Below are 15,793 nucleotides of genomic sequence, written 5' to 3'. Positions count from 1 at the left end.
CCCCCCCCCCGTTTGTCACTTCCCTCACGTGGCTGCCAGCATTATGCAAGTGTACAGGAAGGCAGGAATTTTTTTTAATGCATGCATACGGATTAAGGTCAAGCCCCTAGTATCAACCATGCAGCGGGCTCTCCCTTCCAGCTGCAGCCACAGAGCCTACCCACAGCAGAGAGATGCCTTAATTGAGACGTGCTGTCAAAGTGACAAACACATTTGCATACAGTCTACACTCTATTTATTTTCTCTGGAAAGGTCTACAGTCTGCTGTTGGTTGAATATTCTTAATCAGTTTGCTGTAAGTGAACCGCCAGCTAGCTCACTTGAGCCAGGCCCCTTCTTATTAGGTGACAGATTAGCAGGAAGGAGGGGGGTAGAGAAACCACTGACACCCTTTTTTTTTTTAAATTCTTTCCAGTTTTGCCCCTTGGTAGGTTGTCCTTCAGTCCTTCCCTGGGACCTTCTCTGATGAGCCATTGATGGAAGGAGTACAGTCCTCTGGCCAGTCTGAATTTTAAGAATTCTAACAGTTTAAAAATGTTTGATACGTTCTTCTGTGTTTTCCTTACTTGGCATTGTTCTCTAAACCATTTAAACCTGGTATGCATCCAAACTGTAGCTTCATTTTATGATGTCTCTAAAGTCACAGATTTAGCATACTAGTTCAGTTTTTTCTAATCTATAATAATATTTAAATGTTCACTTATGATTCACCAGTGCTACACATACAGCCCATAGGATAACATCCTCTTCTTGAGGGTAGAAGAACAGGCTTTACAATATCTTATATGAAGGCAGGGACCATTGACCTTGTTTTATGGATCAAGAGCTGAAAGACCTAAAGAGACCTGCTCAGACATGTATGGACACTCCAAGCAGTCTGAGTCAAACCCCAGTCCAATGGTACCTGCAAACCCCCTGAACATTCTCACTCTGGTCTTACATTTATGTGGATTTTTTCAAGTCCACTTACTTAGCTAGAGTTGGGTTTAGTAATACATGTCTATAATCTTAGGCCTTGGGAAGCTAAGGCAGGAACAACACAAGTTTGAAGCCAGTCTGGGATACACATAACATTGTGATTCAAAAGTAAGTAATAAGATGAAACAAAACAAACAAAAAGTTCACTTGTCTGTGAAAGCCAGGACTGTTGTGATGGTGATCTTAAACTGGTGCCTAGGCAGGTCAGCCCCAATGCACACATCCTACAGGGTGACTGCAAAAGGCCTCTCTGCACAGTCCTCAGCACCATGAGACTAACTGACAAGAGAGAGAAGCCACTGTGAGGGAGAAAAAATAGTTTCTTACCTGCTGCTCTCCTCAGAGTTGGGACTGGGCCTCTATTTGCATACACACTGTTTCATCCATACACCATAAGATAAGTAAGCACCCTGTCTCCACCCTTGTAAGATTTAATGATGGAGACAGGCCTACAAATGAAGAAGGGGGGAGAGGGAGAGAGGGAGGAGGAGGAGAGAGAGGTAGAGAGGGAGGGAGAGAGAGAGTCAGAAGACAACTTGCAGAAATTCTCTCTGCCATGTGAACCTGTAGATCAAATAAGTTGTCAGGATGGGTAGCAAGCACCTCTACGCACGAAGCCATCTTCCTAGCCCCTAAAATGCAAACCTTTTAAATAAAGGCTAAAGCTAGGCAGAATGTTGCACCCCTGTAATCCTAGCACTTGAGGTAGGGTAGAGGCAGGAAGGCAGAGTTCAAGTCCAGCCTGGGCTATATAGATGCTGACTCAAAAGAAATAACAAGTAAAAGGAGAATACTTCATAAGTCCTAAAGCCAAATGGTTGCTAAGTCATTGCTTCAGAATTTAAAGGACTGAGTTACTACTCACAAGATCAGTAAACAGTAGCACAGCTGCTCCAAAATACCTACTAAGGGGAATCTATAGAAGGGAGGACGGGGCATGTCCAGTCCCTTCCCAGACCCCCAGGTAGAGGTAAAAAGACAGAGGAGACAAGCTAGAGATTTAAATCCCATGTTTCACTCTTTTGAGATGGGGAGCAGGACTTCCTTCCTGTCCCTGACTTTAGAAGGGGTGAAGAAGCACGGTCCTCCTCAGCAGAGTGGGAGCACCCGCAGAACAACATCATGCTATGACCCTTCTCCCTTGGCAGAAGTCAGCAGAGATGGCACCTTCTATAGAAGCTGTTCTCTGCATCCAGTCAAATGACCAAGCTACCAGGTACTTTGAATATCTGTGCTCACTGAAATGCATCATGACCATGAGCTAGTAAGGAAACCAGTTTGGCTGTGCTGGCATGGTTCATTCATGTCTACTCTTGAACCAGCACAACTCCTCTGCTTCTCTTGGTTGAGTGCAACCCTCCCTCCCTGCTAGAAAACTGGACAAATGCAGAGTCCAGGGATGGTTGCTGCTAGCCCTGAGTACAGGCTGCCAAGGCCCATTGAGAAAGAAGTGGGAGGACCAGTTCTCAGACCTCCCAAACTTGCTTTGTTTTCCACAATTCAGTGATCTGCAAAATGAGTAATTGCTTGTTTTTCCAATGTACATACATTTCCAAAACATACATTTTGAAATGTACCTCTCCTTCCATTTGAACAAGGGAATATGAACTTTTTTAATGTAAAGCTTCAAAAGTTTAGAGGCTAAAGTGATGGCTTGATGGTTTAAAGCACTGGCTGCTCTTCCAAAGGACCTGAGTTTAATTCCCAGAACCCACATAGAGGCTCACAACCATCTGTACCTCCAGTTCCAGAGGATCTAACAGCCATTTCTGGCTTCCATGGGCACCAGACATGCATACAAGCAAAATACCCATTCATATAAAATAATTTCCATCCCATATACAGTCACCAAACCCAGACACTATTATGGATGCCAACAAGTGCTTGCTGACATGAGCCTGATATAACTGTCTTCTGAGGGGTTCTACCATTGCCTGATAAATACAGAGGTGGATGCTCTCAGCCAACCATTGGATTGAGCACAGGGTCACCAGTGGAGAAACTAGAGAAAGGACCCAAGGATCTGAAGGATTTTGCAGCCCCATAGGAGGAACAACAATATGAACCAACCAGTATACCCAGAGCTCCCAGGGACTAAACCACCAACCAAAGAGTTAGTGGGACCCATGACTCCAGCTGCATATGTAGCAGAGGATGGCCTTGTCAGACATTAATGGAAGGAGAGGCTCTTGATCCTGTGAGGGCTTGATGTCCCAGTGTAGGGAAATACTAGGACGAGGAAGCAGGAGTGGGTGGGTTGGTGAGCAGGGGGAGTGAGAAGGGGATAGTGGGTTTTGCGAGGGTAAACCAGGAAAGGGAATAACATTTGAAATGAAAATAAAGAAAATATCTAATAAAACAAAACAAAACAAAATAATAAAATAATTTAAAAGTTTGTTTTGTTTTGTTGAAGTAAGGTCCTGGCTATCCTGGAGCTTTCATGCTGTTTAGGGCTGGCCTTGAGCTTGCTGAGATCTTCTTCCTTCTGCCTAGGATTAAGGCATAGACCACCATGCCTGACCTTTAATTTAAAAATTTTAAAAGCTAAGCCAGAATCCTAATCAAGTACCATGGTGGCTCTGTGGTGAGCTGTGACAGGTTTGAGCACCATCCTAAGACCAGCTCTGAAAACACAGCCATAAGCATGAGTTTGTCCTTTACTGTCGGTCTTATGCTGAGCTGAAAATGCTACTGAGCCAGCAAATGCCCTCAAAACCCTTGGCTCTGAATGTCCTGAGAAGTTCCTTCTGCCCATTGAGCTAGAAAGTGCCATTCCTCACTCACACCTCCAGAGGTGTTTTGTGTTCTCATGACACCTGAAGCATAGACACCCCCCAACTCCAGTATATAGTCCCTGCCAGACTCCTCCCACATCCTCATCTCCTACCTCAGAACCTGACCCACACCTCCCTTGTCCATTACCCCTCCCACAGGCTTGATAACAGGCCAGATGACCACTCCCGTGCACTATGCCTGCTGATCACACTGCCTCTATAGTGAGATGGCCTTGCAGACAACCATCTCACTACCATGTTCCTAGTCTTCCCCTAATGATTCCATCTTCCCCCTTGACCTGACCCAGGAGGTCCATTGCCTCTGTTCCAAACTCAGAGCATGTCCTCTGGAAGCCTCCTGGTGACTGTAGGAAGCCAGGAGAAGAACCTCTAGGCCCTTTTCTGTACCCCACTACAGGACTCTGCACACACCAGTCTCTCACACGGTCTTGTGATCATTTCTTTAGTACCTATCTTCCCCCATAACATAAACCTCTTTGAGGTCCAGTCTTCAACAGGATCTAGCATTGAGCTAGCAGTCTATAAACACACATTGGTTTTATTATTACCATAGATGTTTAAATTGAACCATAACTAATTAACTATTGTTTGATTTCTCCCTATGTGTACCTTGTTATTTGGTTTTATTTCAGTTGCTATACTTATAATTCTGTTCATTTGGGGAAAAATGAATAATCCATTAGTGCTCAAAAACTACTTACAAATTCACTTTCCATAAATAAGGATCCGTTTACAAGTTGAGGCAGCTTTGAGTGTTAAGAACTTGGATCCTGTCACATTGTACTGTTTGTGTCTTTATGAGGTCCTAAGGTCAATCATAAATGCCCTGTGGGAAAGTGAGGACAAGTCAGAGGACTGAGGCACTCTTCTTCTATACCCCAAGGTCACATGGACCCATTCAAGAGGGGGAGGGAAGAGCTGTCAGAGAAAGAGGCTCCCATCTCTGAGTTACACAGAATATAAATTGCAGACATCAGGCCTGCAATCCTAGAACTTCGGAGGCTGAGACAGAAAGATTGCCATAAGTCTGAAGTCAGTGTAGGCCACATAGAGAAGATTCTGTCTAAAAAACTAAGTATTTGGGGGCTGGAGAGTTAGCTCAGTTGCTAAAGGGCTTGCCATGCAAATATGATGATCTGAATTTGATCCCAACATCCTTGTAAAAAGTTAGTGAGGCATGTATGTGTCAGTATCACCAGGGCTCAGTGGGCCTATTCAGGCAGATCCTATGGACTAGCTGGCCAGCCTATCTAGCCAAAACTTCAAACTCCAGGCTTACTGAAAGACTTGGTCTCAAAACACAAGGTAGGGAGTAGTTGAAGAAGACACCAGCCATTGACATCTGGCCTCCACATATGAACAGGCAGGTAGGTGTGCACCCTACACACATGCATGCACACGCACTATATATGTGCTCGACAATGAGTCAGTCAGTCATAATAAGAGAGCTCAGATGATGGAAACTCAGAGGCTGAGATGGAAAGTCAGTAGATTTCTGTTGTAACATGTAGTGTGGTCTCCTTAAGAAGCACTCCTCTTGTTTTTGGGAGCTAGCAGTACTAGAGAACTCAGCAGTGTGGGCAGAGCTCCTGGTATAGTGTGGAAGCAGTCTTCAGAACCCTGCCTCAGACTACACCAGTTCACTCAGCTCAGGTAAAGGATGGATGTGGAAAGTTGAGGTGATAGTCCATCTCCGCTACCATCCACTCCTCTTAGGACTTAAGGGCACCTATCATACATACTTGGCATCTGGCCATTCTTAAGAGCAGCTGAGGGAGAAGGGTAGCACTGAGTTTCTCACTAGCTGTTAGGTGCTATGCTGAAACCTGGGGTCTTTGTTCTAGCTTCAGCTGCCACTGCCATTGCAGTGGACCAAGCCATGTGATCCACCAGGCCATCTTGTTGGGGATGGGTCTCAAGGCTTATCTCTCTTTCTGAGAACAGGACAAGCATGGAGACTTGTCCCAGAGTGTGCAGCTCAGAAGCAGAAGTCAGAGTTCATTTCAGGCCATGTTCTGGCCTGAAGCTTGGATCTTCCCCAGCTCTGTTGAGAACATGATGATTTCTTGGTGGGTGCATATTGTTAATCTGGTGCAGAAACTGAGCCAGTGGCCCAGGATCTCAGGATATGGAACCACAATAAGGCTTTGTTTCTGGTTACCTTCCAGACCTTAGGCCCTCCTTAACATTTCTGTGTCTCAGTTGGTGCCAAGACAAGTATACTGGTATCCTGTACCTGGTGGAGATACCGTAAGCCAAATCCACCATTAATCTCAGAAGCATGCTGGGTACTCTCCTGGTGTGAGTGAAGGAGATGAATACAGGAGAAGTGTGTGGGCATGTGTAGGAGTTGACTGGTATTAGCTAGGTTAGGTACCAGTCCAGCTCTGAAGACCAAGGAAGGACTTCTATTAGAAATTTATGTTGATTAGGGTATGTGGACTCTCAAGAATTTCCAAATTCCAGTTTCCAAAAGAGAAATTGTTGGTTCATATTAGCCATGATTATGGCCTAATTCTGGTGCCAAATCAAGTTAGCCAGGCCTCTCCCCCGCTTTTTCAAGTGCCACTCTTAACACTCCTATGCAGTGGTCACATGATTTACCACTGCAGAACACATCCTGCTAACTATAAGATGAGCATGAAAAGAGTAACTTCCACACAAGGTGTGATCATGACTGACTGAACTAGCTTTGATTCTGAGCCTATCTCCTACCCAGTCACCATGGCTAAGGGGTCTCCTGCATGTGGTGGACAAATCCCATGAGTACACACACCTCAGAGATAAAGGAGTGATTCCTGCAAAGGAGCTAGAAGGTGGTTCTCAAAGGGAGGAGGACTAGATGAAACAGTGTGCAGGAGACCCAACAGGAAATTGTCCTTGCCTCTTGTCCTGTTTCAGAGAAAAGTTCTTACCCAGAGCTGAGAGGAACCTAGGATCACAAGAGCATGCAGAGTCAAAGGCAGACATCAAGCAGAACCCCAGATTTAAAATAAAAAAAAAAAAAAAAGGACCAGCCATGGTGCATGCCTTTAAGCCCAGCACTCAGGAGGCAGAGAAAGGTGGAGCTCTGAGTTCAAGGCCATCTTACAGAGCTAGTTCCAGGATAGCCAGGGCTATACAGAGAAACCCTGTTTCTTTATATATAAAAAAAAAAAAAAAAAGTGGGGGAGGACAAGCATGCAGGTCTGTCAGTGCAAGCCAAGGAGATTAGAACTGAGGGTCCCAGGTGAAGGAGTGAGCATGCTTCTTGAGGTGGAAAGTGGCAGGGTCAGCAGCAGTCCTAACCAGGACTGTGCCACTCTGTAAATGCAGGCTTTGCAGTCATTGGATCCCTTATGTCACAGAGCCCCCAGTCCTATAGCTCCCCATTCAAAGTAGGCAAGCTAAGAGGCATCCTCAAGGCCTTGTCTGCTGTTTGCAGTTAAACCCCAACTGTTTTGGTCTCAGTCTTGTTCTCCTACCCAACCCATAGGGACCTGCTGCTTCCTCAGGGTCAACTTGAGCATGTCACTACAACTTGGCTACATTGTTCAGTAACTAGACCTAACACCAATGGAAGCAGCTTCTTCCAGCCATGCTGGGGAAGGCTCCAAGCTGGAGAAACTACACCTAGCTGCTGTTTAGACCTTTCTAGGATGAACAGTAGACTTCCTAGTCCTAGACTACCCTGTCAGCACTTGCTTTGTCCAATGTTTAATTGGGGCATGCTTACCTTTTAAACAGTTGTATTAGCCCAAGGTATGATCTCAAGAAAGGGCCAACTAAAACTACCAAGGAGTAGAATCGGAGCAGACTGACCAATTGAAATTCTTGTCCTAAGCAGGAAGAAAGTCTGAGTGGGCTCTTGCCTGGGAACTGTATCTTGTCCTCCCTTCCCATAGATGGTGCCCTTCCAAGGTGCTGACCTCTACCATCACCTGGTGGAGAGCCCTAGGGCGGCTGATGTGCCTGCTGTTTCTAGCACCACTTTTTTTTTTTTTTTTCTTTTTGGTTTTTCGAGACAGGGTTTCTCTGTGTAGCCCTAGCTGTCCTGGAACTCACTCTGTAGACCAGGCTGGCCTCGAACTCAGAAATCTGCCTGACTCTGCCTCCCAAGTGCTGGGATTAAAGGCGTGCACCACCACTGCCCGGCTCTAGCACCACTTTTATTATGTCATCTCCAAATGTCACTTTCTTCTCATTTTTTTCTTTTTGGTTTTTCAAGACAGGGTTTCTTTGTACAGCTCTGTCTGTTCTAGAACTCCTTCTGTAGACCAGGCCGACCTCAAACTCAGAGATCAGCTGCCTCTGCCTCCCAAGTACTAGGATTAAAAGTGTATACCACCACTAACTGGCTCTCAGTGTCCTTGGCTAGGCAGAAATTTATGCTCAGTGGCCATTATGTGTGCCAGCTACCTATCACTTATCTTGCATCCAGTCATGATCTGGGCGCTGCTGATGGAGCAGGGAAATTATTAACCTACCCATGCCCTTGAGAAGGGAGTCACATGACCAACCAAGAGGTGTAGTATAGGAAGGGATCAGATGCACTGAGGAGGGTCTCATAATAGCACTGACCTGCTGTGCTAGAGCAGACCCCTCTCCAAACCTCATGCTACTTAATCTTTCAACAGCTGAACACAGTGGATGCAAGTGTTTTTCCTAGAGAGGTCAAGCAAACTGATCAAGGCAAAAGTTCAAGCTAGGCATACCCATCCAATGCCAGAGCCTGGGCTCTCCTTACCTTCCACCAAGCCCTCTTCATCAACTCTGCATGCTTCTGCACGTGGTTGACTCTCTAGGTCAAGGTCACTTTGCTGCATTTCTCCCTTCTGCCTTCTGCCTGTACGTAGAGCTTTACTTTGTCCCAACACCAGTTGCTTTAACACAGGTGTTTTCTGAATGCCTACCAGGTGCCTAGCAATGTGCTCAGCAGAGACATGGGTGTTCTCATTTCCTCTTCCCCACCTGGCGGAGCAGGGGGCGGGGGTAGCAGCAGTTTTCTATATCCAAGGCTGCATGCCAGCCTTTGCACACCACTCCCATCTTGGGAGCGGACAGTCTGAGGCCTTGGTCTTTCTTCCAACAACACTGATCCTTTCAGGGCTTCATGAGCTCACCCCTTCACTCATCTGACATGTTTGAGGCTTGGCAGGTGCAGAGCCCCTGGGTCACAGAAAATGAGATGTTTTCTGCCTTCACAACTCAGTGGATGAGAGAAGCAGTCCACAAATGCTACAAAGAGGAAATGTTAATGGACACAAGTGTACTGGTCATAGTGGGCACAAGTGCTAGGAGTAGAGAGCAGAGCAGGCACCTTAGAGGAGGGAACATTCCAACTGGATCTAGAGAGGCTCCCCATAATACTCACCATGTATTGAATAGAGCTGGAGTAGGGTGAGCATTCCAGACAAGAGAATGAACTTCAGGGAAATAGGGGCCAATATAGGCACCAGAGGCTAGCAGGTGAGAGCTGGGCAGTAGCCAAGCCTTAAGGAAGCTTAAATTATACTCCATGAGTGACTTGGAGCCAGGAACAAGTTGTGTTCAAGGGACTGACAACTGGGTCCTTAATTATTGGGACAGAATAGGTAAGTTAGAAAGACCACTAATGGCATCACTAATACTTCAGGAGCTTGGGGAGCGCAACCAAGGGTGCTGATTCCATGAGTGGAGACCACAGGCAGAGCAGAGCTCTCAGTCAGCCTAGTGCCCTCCACAGGAGCTTTTGGACTTTGAGGCAGAGCAACACAAAGCTAGACACTGGCTATGTCTCCTCGACATATTCAGCTGAGGTTTGCAGCACAGCTTGGGAGAGAGGGACTGCACACACAGCCCAGGCTATCTGAAAGTTCCAGTGTTTCCGTCAGTGGAATGGGTGCAGCCCTCCTATCCTTATAGCCCTGTTTGTTCTCCTAGTCATGCGCCTTTTTATTCAACTCCTCACGGCTTCCTCCTTCCGTCCCAGGCTGTTGTGATCTCCCTCCCCAGATGGTCAGCTTTTCACCATCCCAGGATGTTAGTTAGCTAAACCAACTTATAGACATGGCTTTAAAAATGTAAGCCTGTGCCATGCTGGATAGAGAAAATGGGTTGTTTCAAGCCAGCCACTGGCCATTTTTGCAAACCCATAGGAACCACACAGGGCAGCTTGTTAAGCCTTTTACACCAAGGATCCCATAAATAAATCTTGGTGTAGAGGGGCTGGAGTATGGATATAGAGGCGCTGTATAAATAATGCATATTTACAAGATAAATGCATCAATATATTAGTGTGCAGCCATAACCAAATAGCCTAGTTTAATAGTTGTAGGGGCTGCAAGGAGCTGCCAGGTGACTGGCTTCCATCCGTCAGCATGCATCAGCATTAGAAATGACCACCAGAAGGGAGGGTGAGTCCTCCTGCCTGGTGACCTTGAGGCCTCTGGTTTGAGGCAACTGGTGAGATCGCAGGTGGGTACCCTGACACACAGCCTTTCTGCCAAAGTGTGACTCCTACTGTGGCCGTGTGTTCCTGCAGATGTCTTGAGGTCTGCTGCCGAGCAGAAGGCTGATTAGCACCAAGTTGCAGGATGTAATGGGTTGCACCTCCAGGAAGATGGCTGGCTGGGCCAAAAGGATTTTCTAATTATGCAGATACACTTTGGCTTGCTAGTGAGTAGACTTCCTAAGTGACTCTTCTGGGAACTCTGTGACTTTCAGCCCCCACCATGAAAGTAGGGCTGGGTTTTCATAGTGTCCGTGTCCATCTCTTCCACCTCTCTCTGAGCTCTGAATCCCACTGGGCAACTGGCTCCAACATCTGGAGCTCAGAAGAAGTAGCTGACAGAATGGCTGGAGTGGGCACCCCTCCCCTTGGTTGTAATGGCACAATGCTGGATTTCAGTATTTTAAATGAAAAATATATGCAGTTAGCTGTGCGCTGACAGTGTCCTTGAGGATTTGACAGTGAGATTTTCCAGCAGTTGGTCTTCGTTAGGATCCTGGCAGTGTTTAATAAGGCAGTGGAACTGCTGGCACCTTGGGCTCCTGTTTGTTCTCCGAGGGCTTGGGGCTGCTGCGGTAAGCACACCGACCAGAGCTGATCATTACAAGGGCGTACGCCACCATGAATAAAAATGTCACACGTTTTCCCATCTCACAGCGGTACAAAATGTCAGTCCTGTCAAACACACATTGCAGGGAGCTGTGTGCAGTCCGTACAAATTGGAAAGCTGCATATTCCCCCAGCCTTCTGATATTCTTCATTTGAAGCTGAAGAAAAACAGTTGTTAACCTATTAGCTGGGATTTTAAACTCTGCTGAGGCTCTGGATGGTAGACTCTGACACAGATAGGAATGTATTCCAGGGTCCAGGAATTTTAAACCAAGTTCTCCATCCATTTGTTCCTAGACATGGGGGAAAAAATCCACTCCCCTGTCTAGCAAACCCAACTGTCTTTCTCTAACAGACACACTGGGGAAATTTTGGGATATTTCATATCTAAGCTTCCTAATGCTTCCATACCTGCATTCCACTAAAAGAAAAGAAAAGGAAGACAGAGAAAGCCTCTTGCTTTGGGAAATAGCCCTAGAGCTCAGCCTGATAAGTTAAGTCTAGGTTAAGTTTGTTTCTGACTGGACAGTGATGGCACATGCCTTTAATCCCAACACTCAAGAGGCAGAGGCAGCTGGATCTCTGTGTGTTTGAGGCCAGCCTGGTCTACAGAGTTCCAAGACAGCCAGTAATACACATAGAGAAACCCTGTCTCAGAAGGAAGGATAGGGGGCAGGGGGCGGGGAGTTCCTGATTAGAAGCAAGCCAGGAATGTTACTAGTGCTAAAGACAAAGTAACCCAAGTGTTGGGGATAACCTGTTGATGCAGGTGCTTGGTTAAGGCCTGAAAGGACCTGCTACTAGGTACTCATTTGTGGGTGAACATTTGTACTGTTGTTACCATAGGCAGGCCTATACCAGAAACCAGAAGTCACTATGTGAACCCCCAACTCCACCACCACCGAAGACTGCCCCTCTTAGGGAAGAAAGAAAGCAAGATGTCCCACTCTTAGGAGTGGGACGAATGGAGAGCACTCAGGGAAAGCAGCCCTGAGGGTAGCAGGATTCCATCAGGTGGTGAGTGAGGGCTGATACAGGGCCAGTGTGTGTTGAGAAGGACATAGGACCCAAAAAATAAATTAAAAAAAAAAAAGGCTTCTTGTATGTAATTGAATACCAGCACTTGAGAGGCAAAGGCAGGCAGATTTACATAGAGAAACCCTGTCTCGAAAGAGAGAGAGAGAGAGGGAGGGAGAGAGAGAGAGAGAGAGAGAGAGAGAGAGAGAGAGAGAGGACATAGACACATGACAGAGCAGCTGCTCTAAGGGATGGCAAAAGAGGGCCACTTGTGATGGCTAAGAGGTGAGGCCGTGGGGACAAGGCCTGGGTCTTGACAGCTTGCTGAACAAAGGGATTTTTTTTTCCATATTTTCAAACAAGTTTTATTCCCATATAATCTGGAGATTTTTCCTTTGCTTAAACAGGGAACATGATTCTTTAATGTGAACAATAACTTATGTCCTGGCTCCACTAGGTGGGTGGCTTCATGGCTGGGTAGCAGTGCCTCTATCTAGCCTTAGCCCCTCTCTAGTGTCCCTGGCTGCTATGAGCATAGGCATTTGACCAGTTCTCTTGGGCTGGGAAGTGAGAGGTTATGGAGTTTCCTTATCTGTACCACTGCAAAATTAGGTGGAAGCTCTTGTTTTTATTTCCTACTACTGTACTGTTTGGAGTGGACACTATTCCAGAGATGATAAATGAGTCTTGCTTTTGCTGAGCTGGCCCTGGCCCTTAATATACTGAACAAACTCACCAAGCAGGGCACAGGCCTAGAGAAATGCAAGCGGCTTTTCAGACAGGCCTTCCCGTGGGGTCAAGCAGACTTCACAGTATAGAGAGCTCCAGGATGTCAGAGAACAACATCATGGGGTTGGGGGAGCAGTGCCCTGGGCTCACGGAGCATATGTCACCATCTGCCTCCACTGCTCTGTGTGTGTTGTGTATCATGGAAAGTGTGTGCACTCATGGGCATACCTGGGCTTGAATTGTGTCTGTGCCACCTGTTAGCTGTGAGGCTTGATCTAGATGAGTCGCTGAGCCACATTGCCTCACTGTTTCTGCCTTTTAAAATAATGTTGCCTTCTCTGTTGCATTCTTGAGACCAGTTATCTGCTGAGCTCCTAGCATAGACCTGGTACACAACATGTGCCAAGAGCCAGCAGCCCCTCTTGGTATCGAAGAACATCTGGAGGTCTTTCCTCTCACCTCACCACCAGTGAGACTCCTGGACATTGTCGCCCAGGCACCCTCGATGGCATCCCAGATGGCCATCAAGTGGAGGGAGCAGAAAGGCACCTGCCTCCTGCTTCTGTTTGGGTGAAGAATAGTGCAGTCAGCAGAGCCCCCTGCCCTTGCCCAGACACCAGCCGCATCTGGTACCCGACCTCCAACAGCCAATGGGATGCCACCTATTCAGGCCCTGCACCTGCACCAACTAAAAACAAAGGGCTCCCCTCCCCCTGGCCCACGCCTGGGCCTCCTCCCTCCCCTGCCTCTGTCCCCCAAGCTGGCTGGGTCACCCAGCCACCATGCAGCCTTCCCTCCCAGCTGCCTGGCTGCTTTTGTTCAGCATGTGAACTTCCCCGTCAGCGGAGCTCCTTGCACGGGAAGTAATCGGGAATCTTGACAAGGCTTCAAACCACAAATGCCACTACAAATTAACCAGCACCACTACAAAATACTACTCCTGTCAACATTGGAAAGAGTGCAGGGCTATTCAGAGCAGCCTGAGAGGCTTTCAGCGCAGCACACACGCGTGGAAGACAGGGTATGGGAGAGAGCCCTGCATCTTGAGTCCAGCCTCTCTCAAGACCACTTGCCCAGACCCCTCTGCAAGTGCTGCTTCAGGACCACCTTCAGTCCCAGATGCCACCTCAGCTCTCACACAGGTGGCACCTCAGGACAGGAAGCAGTGGGCATATGAAAAACACCCTGTAGGCAACAAACAGGCAGAGGCTGAAATGCATCCCAGGTATCTTGTCTTCCAGTATGCTGTGAGGGAAGATGAGAGACAGTAAGACCGTGGCAGAGCCTTCATCCCAGGCTGTTCAGCACCACTGGCATGTTCTGGGTACCCCTAGCCCTTCAAGGGAGCTCCTAACCCCCTACTTCTCTGCAGAGAGCCCCTTCATACCATGTTGTATGGGTGGACTCTCAGCAAGCAGATGGCCACTCTATCCTCAGCCATGAGGTCCTTCCCATTCAGCATTTTTGCAAGAATATCCACCAGACAAGAGCTTGTTACCTCTGCAAATGCTTTGGGACCAAGGATCCTCCACTTCTTTCTCATGTCCTGCTGAGCCACTCAGGTCCAGAACACATCACCAGGGCTTGGTATGCTCCAGCTGTCCTAGCTGAAACTCTGAAGCAGAGACACGCATTTGATCCTCCCCAGCAAGCAGGATCAGCTTAGTCGTGGCTGGGTAAAGAGAACTGGAAATAATGACAGGAGTTGGGGGACAGAAGAGAGCCATGCCTCTGAGAGCTGGTTGGGCATTTCAAAGGAAACACTCCACAAAAATATCACTTCAATACACTCCCCTTTGGAGACATATCAAAAGAAGCCCTCTTTTATTTCCATACCTTGCATAATAGCAGATTTCCAGTCCCAAAGAGTAGCAGAGCCTTGCTCCTGGCCCAGAGACCCTTTGTAAAGCCATAGAAAGCTTTGTCTTCCCCTCCCAACAGGGTCCGCTTCACACACAGGTCAGAGTATTGATGTGAATACTAGCCAGGAAAATTAACCAGGTGAACTCTTCCCTCGTTAAATAGCAACAGAGCGTAATTGTGAATTCTTTCACGCCTGCTCCGTTCCCAGCACATTCCCAGGACAAACTGAGAAACCCAGGCCCCATCCAGCTTCCTCTCAGCCTCTTCGATGGAGCCAGATGAGGTCTGTAGGGAAGAAACGATGCAGATCACAAAAAGCACAGAACCATCCTTGGAGACCAGTTCTCTCAGGCAGCTGCCCCGTTGGTCGTGCCCACCTTTTCTGTCAGAGGTTCCTCTCCAAATACCCTCCCAGGGAAAGTTGTCTCTTCCCCCTCTCCCTTGCTTACCCAAGCTTGGCATGCAGAGCCCTGGAGCTTCAACAAGCATTTGTCTTCTTTGACCTCAGTGACTACCCAACCTCCTAATTAACATTTCATATCCTTTTGCACCTCTTTTTTTCTCCACAGTGAAATGTGACTTTTACCTCATAAGGACATTAAAGGGTTAGTCCTAGAATGGTCTTCCACTAAGACTGAAGGGATTTCATGTCCATTCTTAAACACCCCCATCCCAATGTAGACATCATAGAACCTCCCCCCATACACAAGCAGCTAATAATTGTCTTAAGATGGTGACCCTCTTCTGCAGGCCTGTCTCCTGCTTCTCTGGGTGTTCCTGTGTGAGACCTCAACTCCCTTACTCCCTGTAGAGGACTCTCTGAGGTAGTAAATGTGCCAGATGGACAGGCAATGCCCATGACACATACAAGCTGCTCCCTAGACATCCAAGATGCCCCCTCCTTTCTCATGTACACTAAGCTGTCTGCCCCCAAGTCAGTACCTAGCGGATGAACATTTTCCACCCCACAGCCAAGTGCAGGATGCCCACTCATCTGTGCAGGGTGCCCACTCATCCGTGCCGCCCAAGTAATTAAGTTGATATTCTAACGCCACTTCCCCCCTGACCTTTTAGAAACAATGTGTTTTGCTGCATCAACAAATTAACTGCAAATCAGATGCTGTCCTTGTAAATGTGGATTTCACATCCACTGATCATACTTACCTGACCCACATAGTTGACAGAGAAATACCCAGGGCTAGGCAAAAACTGACAAGGGCCACAGAGTCCTGCTCTTCTCTGGGACCTCTATGCCAATCACACTTTCAGACCTCCCTACTCTTGTGTTCACATCGTCCAGAGGTCCAGGACTAGAAATTGGGCAGACTTCCAT

General features: G+C 47.4%; 1 protein-coding gene across 18 annotated transcripts in view; it reads left to right on the top strand.

Annotated features, from left to right (window-relative positions):
- The window catches only part of Dennd1a (DENN domain containing 1A), a 486,221-nt gene that overhangs the window by 441,419 nt on the left and 29,009 nt on the right, over positions 1-15,793 (top strand). The window lies entirely within an intron of this gene.

The sequence above is a fragment of the Mastomys coucha genome, unplaced genomic scaffold, assembly GCF_008632895.1.
Source record: "Mastomys coucha isolate ucsf_1 unplaced genomic scaffold, UCSF_Mcou_1 pScaffold15, whole genome shotgun sequence".
Lineage (NCBI taxonomy): Eukaryota > Metazoa > Chordata > Mammalia > Rodentia > Muridae > Mastomys > Mastomys coucha.
This window is presented reverse-complemented; position numbering and strand designations above follow the sequence as displayed.